Source organism: Gouania willdenowi, chromosome 7 (assembly GCF_900634775.1).
Source record: "Gouania willdenowi chromosome 7, fGouWil2.1, whole genome shotgun sequence".
Lineage (NCBI taxonomy): Eukaryota > Metazoa > Chordata > Actinopteri > Blenniiformes > Gobiesocidae > Gouania > Gouania willdenowi.
In genome coordinates this window covers 26,220,534-26,226,321 of record NC_041050.1, presented here as the reverse complement: position 1 = coordinate 26,226,321, position 5,788 = coordinate 26,220,534, and positions in this window count along the sequence as shown.

Here is a 5,788-nt window from a genome sequence, read left to right as displayed (position 1 = left end):
CTAGTGACGGAAGTGCCAAAAAAAAAACAGAAGAAGAAGAAGTTGATGAAGAAGAAAGAGAACTGTTGCCAAAATAAAAGTTGAGTTGTAAAAAAATAAAAATCTTTACTTTTATCCTTTATTTTCAAACCATACATACATGTTCTGACTAAACTCAAGAGAAGAAGAAGAGAGGTTTACAGAAAATTACACCAATCTTTACTGAAGTTTACAGTGGGAGGAGAACAGGCAGAACTTTCAAAATAAGTCACAGCAAGCTTGGCTTTCTAGAACCACAGAAATGTCTCGATTGCACTTTTTACAGAACGAGTACAAGTACTTAGATTTGTGTATGTAATGATGATACAAGAAGTGAATCCAGCTAATATGATTCTTATTGAAATACTTGATATATATCGCTCTTTTAATAGCTTATTTACAACAATTCACTGTATTGTACAATAATTTGTATTACGGAGTTGCCTATGTTTTTTTTTCCTCCACCAAATTGCATTACTATTAGATGCAATTCAATTTGTCGTCGCACCTACAATTATGTTGAGTTTTATGTGTTGTTTAATGTGTGACTTTGATCACAGTAGTTCTCTCTGTGCATTAGTCAGATTTTATTCTCATTTTTTATCTGTATTTTATATATATATACACAATTGTTTTGTTGTGTCTATTATGTATGTAGAATATTTGATATGACGTTATTACAGACTTGAGTAGGTCAATAATTGACAGGAACATTGAGTTTGAGGCATTATTACTTTTAAAGCTATGATCATTTATTGAAATTAGGTACAAAACAGTAACCTTCATAAAAATGTTGTCAAAATATCACATATACATTTTTTTTCAATTTTGTTTTCCATATCAGATCTTTTCAACAACTTCAGACCTAACCATATAGCCATAACGTTTTACATTACATGTTTAGAGGTTTTATTTTTGTTTGAATGCATTATTACTTTTAGAGCTATGAACATTGATTGCAAGAACCATACACTGTCTGAGCATAAGTTCCACAACGGTACTCTTCATGAAAGTGTAATAGAAATGTCATATACAGTATAAATATTTTTTCCCACTTTTTTCACATCAGAACTTCAGACCTAAGCATAAATCTGAAGTTTTTCATTAAACGTTTATAAATTTCATGTTTTTATGCCCTTTTTGGGATAAACCCTTGATTTTTTTAAATGAGAAAACCAGCACTAAATATGCTATATTTACAAAAAAGAATTAAAACTGCAAGCAGTGATAACGGGCCATCGCACCTAATGCGCTCTTCGAGCCGCTAGGCGGCTCGTTTCTAGCGATTTCTTTCAAAGTCAAACGTCATTGTGAACGGCACGAGGTCTGGTTGCAGAGTGGGGCATCTGTCTCCCGTAAGCTTCTGTGTGGTGCCGGTGAAAATGATTATGTTTCATTAAATGTATTTATGATCTAGAACAGGGGTTTTCAAAGTGTGGGTCGTGCCCCCGCTGGGGGTTGCCAGAGTTCTTCAGGGAAGGCGCGGTGTGCAAAAAAAATTCAACCTGAAGAAATTGTGGTAATCTTTCTCAGAAAAAAGCAGACAAAAGGGGGAGAGTGTCTGTGACTCAGGGGCAGGGCTTCAGGGGGGGCTGGGAGGGCGGCACGCCCCTGGCCTGGGCCCGGATAGGAGGTAGGCGGAACTCGCTAACCCTGTTTTTTTTCCACACAAACTACTAGTTTCATGTAAGGCTGTCCTTACATAGTGACAGCTTTAGCAAATTTGACAAAAAGTCACTTATAAAAGTTACAAACTGCATCTTTAAAGGAGCTGGGCCTCTATCACGGCTCAGGGGAGCTGGAGAAGGCAGGCCCTCATGACTTGTGCCCAGAGACGCCCAGAGTTTGGGCACAGTCTGTTTGACATCACCCATCATGCAGATTTATACAGGGGTTATATAGACCCATTTCATATGATGTATACATACTAAATTAAATGCATGCGCACGCAGGCTCGGTGCAAAACAATCGGAGAACTGCATTGTACTAGCATCGGCACGCGATTGAAACACTTTTGTTTTCATATGAAAACAACACAATGCCATTGTGTTGCGTTGTTGATTGTACAAATAGGAGTATTAACAATCAGGACTTAAATTTTACAACACTGGCTGGTGGGCACCCTTTTCAGAAGAATAAACAAGACTTATGGTTGCTTGCTATCAAACAGAGGCTGACACACACACACACACACACACACACACACACACACACACCGGAAAAAGTAAAAATCAGCCAATTTAAAATAGAAATAAACAGCATAAAGTTGGCAAATAACCACGTTACGTTTGTTCAGAGGAGATCGTGTCAAACTAATCGCTGCTGAGGCAATGGAAACTCATCTGTTGAAACTTCGTCAACAGGAATAGAGCAGCCCACCTACCTGCCTGTTTATAACAAGTAGTTATAAGCATCTAGGGGGTATACTACTAATCTAGATTTGATTAATCTCTGTTAACTGGCTTGAATTTACCAAACATTCCTTCTCAGACAAAAGCTGTACTACGAAGGTTGATCACCTATGATCACAACATGCTAATTTAAGCCAAGTGATTACAGCCTCGGTACGTGCGAGTGCACATGAAAGAGGTGGAGATTGCAGCGTCTGCCCAATCAATGGAGAGAACTGGCAGACTATAAATGAATGGAGGAACAGCTTATGATCTTGAACAAGTATAATGAATATAAATCCATGATGACAGTGAAGCAACAGTGAATTAGTGCAGCCCACAGCAGGAGGCAGAGCTTTTATCACCATCATCATCATCATCATCATCATCAATTGCCCCCTTCCACTGCTTCGGCGGGTTGGGTGCCAAGGATTCGTTCCACCAGAGGCAGGAACCTTGACTTATCTTGCATTTCCTGTTGGAGTTGAATAGAAGAAAGGCCTGTAAATTTATCGTAGTTTTTCCATAATCGCTCAGATCCACTTCATAACTTGGTTGCGGAAGTTTAAAATGGTGAATAATAGAAATCCATAATTCAGACCAAAGACAATCCTGTTGTTACAGAAAAGGTAGGAATGAGAGAACTCAGGCAGGAAGCTGCTGACACTGTGAATGCGTAAAAGCGCGAGATTATTTATTATATTAATCCATTGGATGATAAACGTACAACGCTCTGCAGTTAAACTTTATTACAGCACACACGTTTTTCTATTCAAGTAGACCTCTATCATACACACTGGGATGAGAGCACGTTGTGCATGTTCCTGCTGATAATTTCAGCCCCAATGTATGAATGAATTAATAATTTAATGACTTCAGCCGTCCACGCACACGGATCCACTCACAGGCTTCATCAGCTGACTGTAAATCAGTCCTTTAGATTTGAATCTATAACTTACCTAAAGGATGTTCGCTGAAAGCAAAACCTTGTCGTATGCCCTTCAAATAGTGGTGAGTAGGCCTATAGTACTTCATACTGAAGTAGTGGTTGTGAACATGTGGGCCGCTGTGCCAGTTTTACTAAACTTTATAGCTACAGAATCACTGATACAGGCTCTGAGTTGAAATAATTAAAGTGGTTGTCAAAATTATGCGGTCGCTATCCGTGGTGCTGAACTGCTTTAAATGTGTTGTATTATTATTAGCGACCATGTAGCCTAATTAGGCCCAAGCACCACAAGCTGGCAAAGGGCCTCTTGCTCTCATAGTGGCCACACTATGAGGGAAGGGGCGGAGCCTATGCAAACACCAAGTGCCTGTCGGTGAACAGGGACTCTTGTCATGACGTAGGCATACCCTCACGCTTCACAAAAATGTATAGTTTATGGTCCTCAAAAAGGGGGAAACATTGTTCTTGTGCTGGAATATTATTCTCTCTTTTTTTCTTTCCTCTTTCTTTTATTCTTTCTTTCCCGGTGTCGGAACCAACTCACCTACTTTTCACCCACCGAACCATTATGAATGGTCACAAAAATTCAAACAATGTGCAATTGCGCGCTTCTCTAATTTCTGGCTATTTCCAATTTTAAAAATGCAAACATTTGACGTGCCAGCGCCCCCAAGTATGCCAAAAATGCATTACAAGATAGGAATTGCCAAAAACATTTATTCATCATAGAATCATGAAAATTGACACAGAAGTAGACCATGACAAGACAAGTAAAAAATATTATTAAGACCATGCAAAAAAACACACAGGAAATCCAGAATCTTGAATTGAAAATTAAAAAGTGCAAAATTGCTATTTTTGCTCAAGTTGTATTTTAACGCATTTCTCATAGGGCGTTTCACTGACGGGTTCAAAATCGCTGGAGATCGAAACCTGGGACACCGAAACTAATCCATGGATTTTTGATAACTTTTACGGTGTTTGCAGGGATTTTGGGCAAAATGACCATATATTACATTTTTGGAAAATGTTCCCATTTGCACATACAAACTCCAATGTGTCAAATGTCAATCAGTTGTTAAACTCTTTGCCCTAAACCAGCTTAATGTGGAAAAACGGACATTGGCACGTTCCTAGGGTGTTTCACTGATGGGCTTAAAATTGCTGGATATTATCTAGAGAAGTGGGACGTCAAAAGTTATCTATAGATTTTTGATAACTTGCATTTGGGCCAAAACCATTTGAAAATTTTAGCTTTTTGAAAATGCTCCCATTTGCACATATGAAGTTTGATTTGCATCAAATGTGAATGAGTTGTTACTCTTGGCACTAAACCAGCTCAATGTGGAAATACGGAAATTGGGGTGTTAGCGCCCCCTACAGAGTGAAAACAATTTCTAATGGGGGAAAAAAAATCTAAAATGTTTGGAATTTTTCACAAACTTCTGTTTTGGCCTCTCGATCAAAAAAGTCAATGAGACACATGCTTTATTTTTCATCGTGTTATTTTGTATCGAGATTCTCTCTATTTTGTGTTAATAGGAAATTGGCCAAATCTTGAAAATCGTCAAACTCAAACTTCAACACACTCCTCCTGGAGCTACTGTTACTACTACAACTACTACTACCACTACTACTATAAATGTTGCATTGTGAACGACAGGGTAATCCCAGGAAATAGCAATTTTACGTCTGTGTCTGTCAGAGGAAAGGGGGCGCAGATTGCAGAATGTGATGCAATTTGGTGTTTATTTATTTATTGAAACTTTGAGCTTAACAGAGACGTGACACCTTGACGAGTTTACTAAATCCCTGACGAGCAGTGTGGAAGTGTTTTCCTTGTGTATTCTACAATTTTAGTTAAAATTCATTTTCTGTGAAAAATTCCTGTTTGCCCTAGCTTTTTTCTATGTATTTGTTTTCTTTTTACGTTAATTAAACATTTGCAAATATACAAACTCTCGATAAGGATAGTAAACTTCCAACTTCTTCAAAAGCAAAGAACAAAAAACAAAAAACAAAAGAGGGATGGATAAAAAAAATTAATTAAATAATTGCAAATGAACAAATAAGGTGCACCGGCTCCTATATGCCAGTGATTAACATCAGCTTGAATTCATGTAACTGACCGTGAGTGACGCTCAATGAGAGTTGTGAAAGAATCTGCCTCATGCGCTGCCTTTGCGGCCTGTCAATGTTAGAAAAATTACAGCAGGCAGTAGCATTAAATATCTCCTAAGCTTGTTTTGTAAATTAATTTAGTGCAAGGATTGTTCTACGGGCTTTTATTAAGATCATGCTATGCATTTAAGTCATCCACAAAAATTAAGAAATTGCCAAATATTATAGTATTCAAGAGTTTAACACACTTTTAGGCTGTACGTGAAGGCAGCATCACTGACGTAGCTTATAGAGAGGGCGTGGCCTGTGG